Here is a 15,600-nt window from a genome sequence, read left to right as displayed (position 1 = left end):
GGAATTGATGCGACGTAAATGAAAACACAACGAATCGTTTAGCGAATACTTCTACATCGATGAGCCATCTATCATTTCAAATATTATTAACGGATGGAACCAAAGCGACTGCACGAAGGCTTTGCTGGCTATGAATTTTCAGACGTGTTCAGAACTATTCAGGTCTATGGACAATATGAAAATAGTGAAAACACTGCAGCAATGCCTCTTCTCAGTCTGTTTACACGATGGGACAAGATGTGGCATACTTTGAGGCTAAGCCCAAAGACCGAAATGTTTAATTGCAACCAAATGGGTCACATAGCTGCTAAGTGTCCAGATCCGCAAAAAAAGCCACACTGTTCAATAAGTTCAAAGATTGGGCATGAAGCTAAGGATTGCAGGGTAAAGGTATCTTCAGTCGTTCAAGTAGTCGCTCCACCCATAATGAAGACGATTCAGTTCGGAGGAAAAGAGTTTTCAGCATTCGTCTATACTGGTAGCGATCATACGCTTATTAGAGAGTCGGCAGTTCCAAGTGGATCAATTCCACAGAAGTCTGTAAAGCGTCTACAAGGATTATGTGGATCAATAGAGGAGACTAAGGAATGGTAAAAACAGAACGCAGGGAAATGTATGTACGCATTCACATTGTACCCGTACTTTACAACTCTGGACACGACTTTAGGATATTACCAGATTCCTATGGGCCAGGAAAGCTAGAAATATACTGCATTTCTAATTACCGATAATCTATACGAGTTCAACGTAATGCCATTTGGCTTGCTAAACGCACCAATGGTATTTCAGGAAGTCATCATGGATTTGCTACGACAGCTAGAGCACCAACGCAACATAATAAGTTATGTAGACGACGTCATTATACCATCAAAAACAGTTGAAGAAGGACTTGTCATTCAAAACGAGTTTCTGCAGGCAATCCGATCTGCAGGTCTAACATTAAGGCCATCCAAATGCTCCTTCCTGCAGACTAAGGTCAAGTTTTTAGGCCACAGTAACGGCAAACGGAATCCAGCCAGGAATAGAGAAAACCATATGCATCAGCAATTGTTGACCGCCACAAACCGATGCTGATGTACGCAGATTTCTCGGCATTACTGGATTCTTCCGGAAGTTCGTCATGGAGTATAGCATGATGGCAGCTCCTTTGAGTAAGCTTCTGAAGAAAAGTCAAGAGTTCCTGTGGGAAGCAGAACAAGAAACAGCATTCCGAAACTTAAAGGAAGTTATCACATCGCAACCCGTATTTGCGCTTTATGATCCATCACGGCGTCACGAAGTACACACGGATGCAAGCAGCAAAGGTATTGCTGGCGTTCTACTGCAAGAAGAAGACGAAGGACTCAGGCCTGTATTTTATTACAGCAGGCTTTGCTCGGAAGCTGAGAGTCGCTACTCAATGTGTGTATGCGCTAGAAATGCTACCTATTACCGAGTCTTTGGAAAGATTCCGCATTTATCTAATTGGATCCTAGCTTGTAGTAGTGACCGACTGCAACGCTGTTGCAACGCTCCAGGAATCCACTGCTTTACAATCTCCAATCGCCCGCTGGTGGCTACGACTACAAGAATTCGTCCTTAAATGCAAGCATCTGCCGGGAGAGCAAATTCCTCATGTAGACGGAATGAGTAGGAATCCAGTACATTCACCGGATATAGCAGACAACGTCTTGAAGATAGTTCCGATCGACGAAGACTGGATTTACACATTGCGGATGCAGGACCCAAAAATAAAAGACATCTTTGAGGCTTTGGCCAACAAGGACGCCAGTAACCAGTGGAGTCAAATTAAAACAGACTATGTCATCTGTAAACGTCGATGGTATCGTAAAACTGATGATGGCAACAAGTTGGTGGTACCTCAAGCAATCAGATGACGCGTAACCAAGTGCAACCATGATGAAGCAGGACATTTTGGAACCGAAAAGACTTTGGAAAGATTTAAGAAATATTTTTGGTTTCAAAGGATGCGCCGATATATCAAGTAAATAAGGTAAAAGGCGGAAAATCTGAGGGTGAACTATACTTGCAAGAAGTAGAAACCGTTACCGTTCCGAACAATTAACATTGATCACATTGGGCCGTTCATAAACCGGAAACCAGAATTTTACATATGAGTGGGAAGAGAAGGAGATTAACAATTTATATGAGTTGAAGTAGGTTAGCTGATTTGAGAAAGTTAAGGATTTGGTGGAGATTTTCATATGAAGGGTTAATTAAGAGATCAGATAGTTATACCCGTTACTCGTAGAGTAAAAGGGTATACTAGATTCGTCGGAAAGTATGTAACAGGCAGAAGGAAGCGTTTCCGACCCCATAAAGTATATATATTCTTGATCAGGATCACTAGCCGAGTCGATCTAGCCATGTCCGTCTGTCCGTCTGTCCGTCTGTCCGTATGAACGCTGAGATCTTGGAAACTATAAGAGCTACAATACTGGGATTAGGCATGCAGATTCCTGAGATTCCTGCGCAGCGCAAGTTTGTTTCAAAAGAGTGCCACGCCCACTCTAACGCCCACAAACCGCCCAAAACTGTGGCTCCTACAGTTTTGATGCTAGAACAAAAATTTTAACTGAAATGTATTGTTCTCATCAATACCTACCGACTGACCTAAAAAAAGTTTGCCACGCCCACTTTAACGCCCACAAACCGCCCACAAACTTCAAAAAATCGTAAATATGAACGCGGATATCTCGGAAAATATCAAAGATAGAGAAACGAGTTTTAAGATTTAGATTCCGTAGGCTTGAGCGCAGCGCAAGTTTATTACGCGAATATGCCACGCCCACTCCAACGCCCACAAACCGCCCAAGTCTGTGGCGCCCACAATTTTCATGGTAGATAAAAAATTTAAACTGAAATGTATTGGTCTCGTCAATACCTATCGATTGATTTAAAAAAAAGTTTGCCACGCCCACTCTAACGCCCACAAACCGCCCAAGCCTGTGGCGCCCACAATTTTCGTGCTAGTTAAAAAATTTTAACTGAAATATATTGGTCTCGTCAATACCTATCGATTGATTTAAAAAAACTTTGCCACGCCCACTCCAACGCCCACAATGCTTAAATCTGTCTACCGCCGGTAGGTGGCGCATTTGCTGCTTGCATATCTCCACTTTCCTTTGGTTCCTTTAGCTGAGTAACGGGTATCTGATAGTCGAGGTACTCGACTATAGCGTTCTTCCTTGTTTTATATTTGAGTTACTAGGTCTATGTGTTTGAAATGCGGTGCAGTCGTTGAGGATATGTGAGATCGATATGGCGTCTGTGGTGCAGAATCGGCATTGCCTGTTTATTGGCTGGGAGAATCGGTATTCGTGTGTCAGTTTTGTGTGTCCTAGTCGAAGCCTGTTGATCTTGGTAATTTCTTTCCTTGGCAAGCTGCAAAGTTGTGCGTTTTTGGCGTAATTGTTGATGTTTATCATCTCTGGGTTAATGGCTTGGTACCAAGGGGATGCTTTCTGTTGTAAGTTCGCTTTTTTTGAAGTATATTCGTTTTTAAGAGTTTGTTAATGTCCGTGCGGTTTATATTTGGGATGGAAGCTAGGGGTGATCTTGTTGCCTCTTTCGCTGCTGTGTCGGCGCATTCGTTACCTTTGATCCCAATGTGACTAGGGACCCATAGCATCATGATTTTTGGAGCGAGTTTTATGATTAAGTCCCGGATCGATGTAGTGTAAAATGACACGTTGTTACAATTAAGGACAGCTTCCAAGGTTGACAGTGAATCGGAACAAATGCAGGTTTTACCTCTTTTCTTCTCGGCTATTCTAACAGCTTCCAGAATCGCGATTGCCTCTGCTGTGTATACTGAGGAGTAAGTTGGTAGGACAGCTTGCTTGATAATTTCCTCTTCTGTGGTACCTGCTAGACCTATTATGTCTTTGTTTTTGGACCCATCGGTATATAAGAAGGAAAATTTCTTCTTTATAAGGTTGTGTTTGATGTCCAGGAACTCTTTTAGACAAATATCTTTGTTGGTCGTCGATTTTTTGGCACTGCTTAATTGGATATCTATTAAGCTTGTGTCCATAAGCCAGGGGGGTTTTATTGATTTGGGTTTGTGAGGAGCTTGGGTTGGGATATGGAGGTGTTGGCAACTATTAATGCATTGCTTGATGGTAGAACTTCTGTATTTTTTATTTTTGTTTTTATAGGTTATTTATATATTTTGTACTTTCAATACGGAAACAACATGTTTCATAACTCTTTTACTTCAAAAATAATATAATGAAATCCGAAACCTTTTTATGGAAAGTGGTAAGGGTAACACTAAAATGCAAGGAGGGCTGCACCAGTGCTTTTCCAGCCCTTTTTATTGTAACCTCATTCGGTGCCGCGAAAAAGTACATTTTTACCACGTTTTATTATTTTTATACCCGTTACTTGTAGAGTAAAAGGTTATACTAAATTCGTCGGAAAGTATGTAACAGGCAGAAGGAAGCGTTTCCGACCCTATAAAGTATATATATTCTTGATCAGGATCACTAGCCGAGTCGACCTAGCCATGTCCGTCTGTCCGTCTGTCTGTCCGGATGAACGCTGAGATCTCGGAAACTATAACAGCTAGGCTATTGAGATTTGGCGTGCAGATTGCAGCAGAGTGCCACGCCCACTCTAACGCCCACAAGCCGCCCAAAACTGTGGCTAAACTATTGAAGATAGAGAATTGGGATCTCAGATTTAGATTCCGTAGCCTTGTAAGCAGCGCAAGTTTGTTACGCGAATATGCCACGTCCACTCTAACGCCCACAAACCGCCTAAGCCTGTGGCGCCCACAATTTTCATGCTAGATACAAAATTTTAACTGAAATGTATTGCTCTCGTCAATACCTATCGGTTGACCCAAAAAATATTTGCCACGCCCCCTTTAACGCCCACAAACCGCCCACAAAATTCAAAAAATCGTAAGTATGAATGAAACTATTAAAGACAGACAGCCTTGTATGCAGCGCAAGTTTGTTACGCGAATATGCCACGCCCGCTCTAACGCCCACAAGCCGCTTAAGCCTGTGGCGCCCTCAATTTTCATGCTAGATAAAAATTTTTAGCTGAAATGTGTTGGTCTCGTCAATACCTATCGATTTGCCACGCCCACTCTAACGCCCATAACGCTTAAATTTGTCTACCGCCGATAGGTGGCGCATATTAATCTCGCTTTGCTGCTTGCATATCTCCATTTCCCTTTGGTCCCTTTAGCTGAGTAACGGGTATCTGATAGTCGAGGTTAGAGTGGGCGTGGCAAACTTTTTTTGGGTCAATCGATAGGTATTGATGAGAACAATACATTTCAGTTAACATTTTTATTTTAGCATCAAAACTGTAGGAGCCACCGTTTTGGGCGGTTTGTGGGCGATAGAGTGGGCGTGGCACCCTGCTGAAACAAACTTGCGCTGCGCAGAAATTTCGGAAACCTGCATGCCTAATCCCAGTGTTGTAGCTCTTATAGTTTCCGAGATCTCAGCGTTCATACAGACAGACGGACATGGCTAGATCGACTCGGCTAGTGATCGTAATCAAGAATATATATACTTTATGGGGTCGAAAACGCTTCATCCGCCTGTTACATACTTTCCGACGAATTAGTATACAATTTTACTCTTCGAGTAACGGGTATACAAAATTGCCCATCATTTTTACACGATGGTATTAAGACAAACCATGTTAAAAAGGCGTACAAAGTATTTTAAAATACCTTTCTAACGACATATACACTCAGAAAAAAAACGCATCCTAAATTTGATCGCGATTTATACTTGATTTCGGATAGTATTTTTTGGGCTTGTTTTAAGAATAAGAATGTTGAGCGTTCTTGAATTAAGAATAAATCGTTCTTAAAAGATAAATTATCCGAATAAGTGCTTGATTCAAGAACATTATTCAATAAAGAGGACCAAACAAGTACGATTTCTGCTTAACCTAAGTATAATATATTCTGAAAAAAAAATGTTTCTTGGTAAGCACGAACATTCTTAATGTGTGGGCGTGGCACCCTGCTGAAACAAACTTGCGCTGCGCAGGAATTTCGGAAACCTGCATGCCTAATCCCAGTGTTGTAGCTCTTATAGTTTCCGAGATCTCAGCGTTCATACAGACAGACGGACATGGCTAGATCGACTCGGCTAGTGATCGTAATCAAGAATATATATACTTTATGGGGTCGGAAACGCTTCATCCGCCTGTTACATACTTTCCGACGAATTAGTATACAATTTTACTCTTCGAGTAACGGGTATACAAAATTGCCCATCATTTTTACACGATGGTATTAAGACAAACCATGTTAAAAAGGCGTACAAAGTATTTTAAAATACCTTTCTAACGACATATACACTCAGAAAAAAAACGCATCCTAAATTTGATCGCGATTTATACTTGATTTCGGATAGTATTTTTTGGGCTTGTTTTAAGAATAAGAATGTTGAGCGTTCTTGAATTAAGAATAAATCGTTCTTAAAAGATAAATTATCCGAATAAGTGCTTGATTCAAGAACATTATTCAATAAAGAGGACCAAACAAGTACGATTTCTGCTTAACCTAAGTATAATATATTCTGAAAAAAAAATGTTTCTTGGTAAGCACGAACATTCTTAATGTGATCACTAAAAGTTCTTAATTTCAGAAAATTAGGTTTTAGTATTCTTAAAATAGGAATGAATTATTCTCATTTATAGTACAAAACATCAAAAATATAAAGTATACCAACAAGTACAGTTTGTGCTTAAGTCAATAATATAACGTCCTTGAATCAAGAATAAATCATTCTTAAAACGCAAACTATCCGAAAATGTTTTTGATTCATGAAAAATCAGGTTTTATTATCCTTAAAATAGGAATGAATTATTCTCATTTATAGTACAAAACATCAAAAGTATAAAGTATACCAACAAGTACAGTTTGTGCTTAAGTCAATAATATAACGCACTTCTTATGTATGCTGCGCGTTCTTGAATCAAGAATAAATCATTCTTAAAACCCAAACTATACGAAAATGTTTTTGATTCAAGAAAAATCTCATTTATAGTACAAAACATCAAAAATATAAAGTATACCAACAAGTACAGTTTGTGCTTAAGTCAATAATATAACGCTCTTATTATGTTTGCTAAAAAAGAACAAATCTTGCTTAATTTAAATAGATTTTGCACTTAGTGTAGTGTAGACAAGAATCGCAAACATTAAAAAATGTTATCCTCAAGCACTTTTTGTGCTTAGATCGGAGAAAGAAATAGGAAATTAATAATTGCCCGTATATACATATGTACTCTGAAACGGAATACGGAAATACGTCTGCATTTTTCATACAGTCCAATCTACGCCTACACAAGTGTAAGTGTTTTCCTATAATGAAAGCGGTGGGCTGAAAAAATATCGTTAGTTTGAAGCTTGCCCGAAATTAAAAGTATTCATTTGAATCAAAACATTAAAAAAAAGTATAAAGAACTCTTTAATCCATAACCTTTTTAAGAACTCACCTATTATTGTTTTGCCAACTACATATATATGTCTATAAATGGGTTTTAACATCTTTTCTAGCTGGTGTATTGCACAACTCAATCCCAGAAATAGAGGTTAAATTTACGAACATGTATACAAAAAGCGCAATATTATTATTAATATTAATATAACTAATATTTTAATAAATTTAATTCCAAAAACGTTTAACTTAATACATATAATAGGTAAAGCTTACTATAGAACTAAAATCTCGATACCAACACGAGATGACATTTGAAATATCGATACAATTGAATGGTAGCCCCAGCTCTAGAAAGGAGCCATTCACTTTTGATCTGATCGCGTGTGTCAAAGTTGTGTGAAAATGAGTGCAAAAAGGGACGCGAAGCTGGAAGAGGTTTTAAAAGGATATGAACTGAAAGATGTTCGGGATTACCTCGAAAGTAAGTAATAATAATGCGTTGGATAATGTGTAATAATTGTGAATTGAAGTGAAGTAATATTGTTCACTTGGTATTCCTGCGAAAAGCGAAGCACGTGGTTTTTTTCCTGGAAAGCTACATTGAGCAAGAACACTTATACAGACAAAATACTACAAATTAAATATGTACATAGAGCCATATGGCATATACCGCGAAAAACAACAAACATATACTACCAATTACACGTATGTATGTGTATAGAGTTTTTTGCATAGGTACAATGTATGTGTACAGTTTTGAGTGATACTAAAAAGTGTGACTTCGATTTCTATAAACATGCACATATATCCGGTCAAAACAAAACAAATTAAATACATAGACACACACGCAAAAAAAAAGCGCACTTTTCTTATTTTGTCGCTCTTTGCATATACATATTTATGGACTTAAATATGTGTATTTGTGAAATTTTTCTAGAAAAATACCGCGTGCTGTGACTTGTCAACACACATTCATATATACATATGCAGGTACACTGGCAAAGCACATGTTTAGGCTTGCATTAATAATTGCGATCAACTAATAAAGTTTTGCGTGATTTTGTTTAACAAATTATACTACATTTTTAAAGATTCTTACAGAATTATCATTTTTATTGGCTTATGTAAGCCTGACCATGTGCTTTGCCAGTGTATCTATATATGTGCATATATGCAGTGTATAACATTAATATTCGGTTTCTTTTCAACTTCAAACGTGAATAAATGATTTGAAACTTATAAAAACAAAACATTTAATGATGTAGAATTAAAGCTTATGTTATTACCTTTTATATATATTACCTTGTATATATATTAATAATTTTCTTTAAATTTAAAGCAGAATCTTGCATAAAAAAAACCGAATGTTAATATTATACACTGTATGCATGTACTTATTTAAGACTGAATTATAATAAATTAAATATTCTTAGATGCACAAATTCAATATGATGATTTAAAAAATATTTTAACTGAGGAAGATTTGAAGGAAGCCGTTCCACCTTTGGGTCCTCGTTTGAGATTTCGAGAGAAGCTGCTATCTTGGAGAAAATCAATAGTAAGTAATTTCTGAAGTATAAACATGTATTAAATATTTTTGAATGCAGCTTGGACCAGATGGTGAATCGCAGTTGCTTCCCACAAACATAACAAAATCGAAGGAGACGCCGCCTAATTTGTATTATAAGGCAATGCAGGTGCTAGGCAAAAGCTTGGGCACTTTATTGGCGGAGACCAATAGAGGGAGAGCTATTTTGGATCAAGGAAAAAACAGATGTTTTTAAGCCAGGATATGAAGAACGATCTTATAAGCATTATCCTTGAGGAGATCTTCTGAACAGGGATAACTATCAAATATTCCGATTTTAGTCTGTTGCTGGACGAAATTTGCTGTCACTTACCTAGCGAAGAGAAATGCAAGGTAAAATATAATTGATGAGCTTTTAATATTGATATTTACTGATATTTTTAACTAATTTTATAGGATTACTACTTCATTTCCCGAGACGGTAAAAAAAATCCATCGGGCAAACTGTACTCCAAATTCAAAAATCTAAGATCAAGGATCAAACTAAAACTAGTACAAAATGAGTTGTTTGAAAAGTATGAAGATTTGGAAAACCAAACCCCTGAAGTCTCAGAATCGGATCGTATCGCACTTTAGCTGAAGCTTTCTCTTAATAGAGATGGTGACAATTGGGACTTAGTTTGTCCATACAAAATTATATAAAATTTTAAGTTTTTTTAATTTTGGTAATAACGTTTTTGTTGTGTGCGAAGAAATTAATTTACTGAGTTAAGATAACCACTTTTGTGTATACCAAGTTGGAAATAGCACTCAAAATGTATATGTAAAAAACATTCAAGAATTCATGTGTATACTTTAAATAATTCTAAGTCTTATATAAGGCTGAAGTATGTATAACTTATGTGTGTATTATTTCCTTTTTAAGTTTGCAGTATTATACTACAATAAGAATCAACAAACTCAATGATGCGATAAATTAAAACAATAAAATAAAACAAAAACAAAATAAAACCAGTTTTTTATTTCTGCAAACCTTATGCCTTCGTAATTGAAGAATTATAAGTTCTTATGTAAAGAACTTTTTCGGTGGGGATATGGAATCTTAAACTCTTTAATGGAGCATGATTTGTTCTTATTATAAGACCAAGTTATGTTAAAGATAATGCATTTTAATACTTAAAATGAGTACATACTGTTCTTGAGTGTAGTATGAATAATTCTTTTCTGAAGACTAAGTCCTGTTTAAAATGAGAATTATATATTTTTGATGCAAGCTGCATATCATCCTGATATAAGCATTGGCCATGGTTTATTTAAGAACATTTTAGACCTGTTTTAAGAATAAATATGGCTATATTACGGAATTAATTATAATTTATTTTAGTACAATTCATACTTGATTTGAGAATTCTTAAACTTAATTAAAGTACAATGCATACTAAAATAAAGTTGTATTTATACTTAAATAAAGAAGATTTCTTACTTAAATCAAGTAGAACACATTCTTAATTTCGCCCAAAAATGTTCTCAAATTAAGAATGCCGGTTTAAGAATAAAACGTTCTTGAAATGAAAAAACAAGCCCATTTCGTACCTGTCGAAGTTTTGTGACCATTTGGGCTTGAAAGAAGCCCAATGTGCTTGGTTTTTTCTCTGAGTGTAGCACAAGTCTGTAGCTTTAGTAGTTCACAAGTATCGGGTGTACGAAATTAAGCTATTTATACACTCAGAGAAAAAACCGTTCTCAGCGTTCTCGATTTCAATACTGAGCCAAGATCGGCTCATACTAAAAATCCTAAAATCGTCATCGAAGTCTTCTCGGTTTGCGAGAATGGTCGATCTTGATATCGGTATGAATCGTTCTCGATTTCAACATCGCAGAACCGTTCTTGGTTTCAACATCGCATCGATCTCTCTCCCAGAATTCATTCTCAATAAAAATGCTTAATTATTTCAATTTATATATATTTTAGCCTTACGGCTTTAATGTCATTGTTAAGTCTATATACATGGAGGGGGGCGTTACATAGTCAGACAAACTATAAATGTAGTTTCTCGATTCTAATTAAATTTTTTTTAAATAAACATAAGCTTTACTTAAATTTATTTTGGGAATTAAAAACGTCTCAATTTTAAATAACATAAAATTATTTTTATTTAAGCCTCCTTCCACTCCGTCAACCCTGAAAAGCACACGGAGCCCAATCGGTGGGATGGCGTCCCCAATAAAGTATGTATATTCTTGATAAGCGTCACTAGATGAGTCCATTTAGCCATGTCCGTTTCTACGCAAACTAGTCTCTCAGGTTTGAAGCTATCGGGATGAAACGTTCCCAAAAGTCGAATTTTATTGCATAGGAATGCATAGGAAAGATTAAAAAACTTATTTTTAAACAAGGAAGATCGCTATAGTCGAGTACCTCGACTATCAGTTACCCGTTACTCAGCTAAAGAGACCAAAGGGAAATGGAGATATGCTAGCAGCAAAGCGAGATTAAAATGCGTCACCTACCGGCGGTGGACAGATTTAAGCGTTATGGGCGTAAGAGTGGGCGTGGGTCAATCTATAGGTATTGACGAGACCAATACATTCCATTTAAAATTTTTTATCTAGCATAAAAATTGTGGGCGTCATAGGTTTGGGCGGTTTGTGGGCGTAAGAGCGGGCGTGGCATATTCGCGTAACAAACTTGCGCTGCGTACAAGGCTACGGAATCTAAATCTGAGATCCCAATTCTCCATCTTTGATAGTTTCCGAGATATCCACGTTCATATTTACGATTTTTTGAAGTTTGTGGGCAGTTTGTGGGCGTTTATGTGGGCGTGGCAAACTTTTTTCAGTCAGTCGATAGGTACTGATGAGAACAACACATTTAAGTTAAGATTTTTATTCTAGAATCAAAACTGTAGGAACCACAGTTTTGGGCGGTTTGTGGGCGTTTGAGTGGGCGTGGCACTCTGGTGAAACAAACTTGCGCTGCGTAAGAAGCTCAGGAATCTGCGTGCCACGTCTCAATAGCCTAGCTCTTATACAAGTAGTTTCCGAGATCTCAGCGTTCATCCGGACGGACAGACGGATATGGCTAGATCGACTCGGCTAGTGATCCTGATCTAGAATATATATACCATATTGGGTCGGAAACGCTTCCTTCTACCTGTTACATACTTTCCGACGAATCTAATATACCCTTTTACTCTACGAGTAACGGGTATAAAAATATCTAATACAAATTTGTTCTCATGAAATTACTGTTAGGCATTTAAGTAAGCAATGAAATGCTTTTCATAATGAACTGAAAGGGCCTGCACTTTTTATCGCTCAAAATCTTCCAAATCGTAATTTTTATTACAAAAAGTATTGTATATGAAAAGTTAAGGAGTCTCAAAAGGTATACGATTTAAAAATAAAAAAAAATCGTTAGAACCAATTTTGAGAAAATAGTCAAAAAGTGTTTTTAAAAGAAAACTTTTTGCTTTAACTCTAAATCAGTTATATTCAGACAATTTTAGGATGGGTAAAGTATTTAGCAAATTGAAATATCTATTTAGAGATATGTAACACAACTCTGTTGCATTACTTGTTTAGAAACTATAAGCCATCCAAATCTGTTTTTTTTTTGATTTTCCACTTATTTTTTCAAAAGTCGTAGAACAAAAGTTTTCTATCTCGTGCTACTTAATACACCCATAAGGTTCTCCAGACCCTAAAATTGATAAGGGATTCATACAAACCCACAAACAAAGGGACAAACGTTTTCATTTTGTAACGAAGAAGACATCTTGTTTTTAGAATAACTTTTGAACGGGAGATCGGATTTCATTTATCCCCACTGACTCCAGCAGCTCCAAATTTCAAAGTTTTCACTTTTACCGCTTTTTCTCCCAATCAAATTGAAATTTCTTAAGTCTTGGTATGCAATCTTTTTAGTTTTGCCATACCTTTCAATTGGTGTATCACTTGTTACGATCAGACTATATATGTATAATAAGTTAAGTTAGGCCTAAGGAGTTCTTATGTCCAAGTGTACCAATAAACACCTATGCACGTCGCGCAAAAAACCCCAAAGTAGTGTTTTTTGCGTACCCTTCGTTCTTGGGACTTCATCTATTTCAGCGATCAAGCCACCCCGCCCCAACACTAAGAATCGCTAACAAAGAGAGCTACAATGTTGAAATGAAGCATCCAGATTTGTTTGTTATAGCAAAGTGCCACGCCAACAAGCCGGCCGGAACTGTGGCTCCTACAGTTTTAATGCTAGAACAAAAATGTTAACTGAAATGTATTCCTCTCGTCCATTCTTAAAAAGTTGGGATTAGGCATGTCGATTCTAAAGATTTTTGCGCGTGTGCCACGCCCATAAAACGCCAAAAACTGTGGTGCCCACAAATCTAAAATTGTATTCTTGTCAACAGCTACTTGCACGCCGAAAATTGTTCAAAAATGACCATAAGTAAATATGTAATGATTTTACGATAGCATCTAGCAAAACATTGACAATGGCGTCATAGCCGGGTAATATTACTGAAAAGTGTAATATGTACATATATATATATATATATAATTATATACATATATATACATAGCCATATTATATTATATATATTTAATATATATATATACATATATATACATAGCCGGGTTATATTATATATATAATATATATATATATAGATGATTATATATATACTTATACTTATCAGTAATATTACCCTGCTATGACGCCATTGTCAATGTTTTGCTAGATGCTATCGTAAAATCATATATATATATATTTTTTTTTTTTTTTGTTTACCTCTTAACGAGGTAAGGGGTCGTGACGATCGCACCTTCAACACACAAGAGTTCTGATATACAATTTTGTCACGAAAAATGATTATACATTGGTCGGCATAAGTATTTTGACGAAACAAAAGTTAAATATACTCATAATTTGAACTTACTTCTTCTAAACTTTGGCATCAATGGAAATGTAATTTAAATGCCGTTTGAATGATACAATACATTTCTTAACCCATTCTGTACTTATTGAAAAGGACGAATTTGTGTAAAAATCTACTTTTTGAACTTTTTTCCTCGTCTTGAAAACTTAAATATTTTGATGCAAAAAGTTTCTCCAAACAAATATAGTAGTAACTACAAAAAGTATTTTTCATATCACAAATGAAATAAGTTTCCAAAGGTTAGTGGTTAACACGGAGATACAGAGGTGCTTCAAATGGGGAGTAATATTTTCGAAAAGCATTGGGATCGCTTTAGAGATACCTCTATAATTATTTGCTTCCACTTTGCTACTTTTCTTGTGGAGATTCCTTCCACATACGGGAAAATTGTGACGATTCTAAAGATAAGGTAAACAATTTGAGAAGGGGCTTGCATAAGGCCTCGGCGCTATATCTGAGCACGCACTCAGTTCATATCAAAAAAACGTTTTGTGACGTTTTTTTCATATACAATTTTTGGTTTTGGACGACTTTTTGTTAGGTTGAATATTAGGCCAAACGGGTAAAATTTGCCATTTTAGTTGCTTTTTAACTATATATATATATATATATATATATTATATATTTCAAGGGCTATAAAGTTCAAAATGTAGAAAAAATCGCTACTTTCGTTCTTAAGAAAATAACCCAAAGTGGCAAAAAAGTAAGTGCATACACAGAGAAAAAAACGGAGCAATACCCGATTGATATTGTCTCCTTAATTTTCACATATCATCTTTTACATATCAAAATAATACGAATTCATATCAGCATGATACGAATTCATATCAACATTTCTAATTGATATGATTTTGCATCATATTAATATATATTCGTATTAATTTGATATGTTTTTCATATCAATCGTAACATCGAAAAGTCTTCGAAAAAAAAGTATGACTGTGCTTTCGTATTTTTTGTGTATTTATGGTATTAAGTATGGTACAAAAGATATTTTTTGACAGAATTGCCGCGGCCACTCTAACATTCGACGAAAAGTGAAAGTGTACAAAGTGAAACATTTACATATGTTGTTTCTTTATTTTTGCAAATGGTAAGTTAAGTATCTCATTTTCAATTGTACTTGATGTTTGTCTAATTCTAAAATATTTATTTCTTGGACACTTTAACGTGCGCTTCGGCGGATGACAACACATACTGCACTACACAAAGTCAAATGGCTGGCCAAGATGCTGAACTGGGCAAGTTGGCGTTCACCACTTCGCTGGAAAGCTTCTATCGAGGACAGAAGAAGGACTTCCTGGCGCTGATGCAAAGCTACAGGAGGCATCCGAGTACAGAGTGATCGGTCATTTATTGCTAAGTCCTGGAATAATTTTTATAATTGATCCGAAATATATAAAAAATAAATATTTACAGCGATCTTATGGGTTTTCAATATTTATTTGTTTATAAGATTCAAAAAAGTAAAAAAAAAAGTGATTAATATTGATATTACAAACATATCAATCTGATATGAAAGTATATCAGTTTGAAATGAAAGCATATCAGTTTGATATGAAAGCATATCAGTTTGATATGAAAGCATATCAGTTGGATATTACAAAATACCACAATTTGGTCACAACTTTGATATGTGGTCATATCAATCTGGTATGAAAAATACCAAATTGACATGTTCGAAAATATCAATGTCATATGTTCGAAA

At 36.1% G+C, this 15,600-nt stretch overlaps 1 long non-coding RNA gene across 1 annotated transcript; it reads left to right on the top strand.

Annotated features, from left to right (window-relative positions):
* The first annotated feature begins 14,885 nt into the window (after window positions 1–14,885).
* On the top strand, window positions 14,886–15,319 carry LOC119554431. The gene is made up of 2 exons (XR_005219823.1): window positions 14,886–14,985; window positions 15,105–15,319. It is a non-coding gene; the product is annotated as an uncharacterized LOC119554431 (long non-coding RNA).
* Window positions 15,320–15,600: the final 281 nt, after the last annotated feature.

The sequence above is a fragment of the Drosophila subpulchrella genome, chromosome 3L, assembly GCF_014743375.2.
Source record: "Drosophila subpulchrella strain 33 F10 #4 breed RU33 chromosome 3L, RU_Dsub_v1.1 Primary Assembly, whole genome shotgun sequence".
NCBI lineage: Eukaryota > Metazoa > Arthropoda > Insecta > Diptera > Drosophilidae > Drosophila > Drosophila subpulchrella.
Note: the sequence above shows the minus strand (reverse complement) of the source record. Positions and strands in the feature narration are given on the sequence as shown.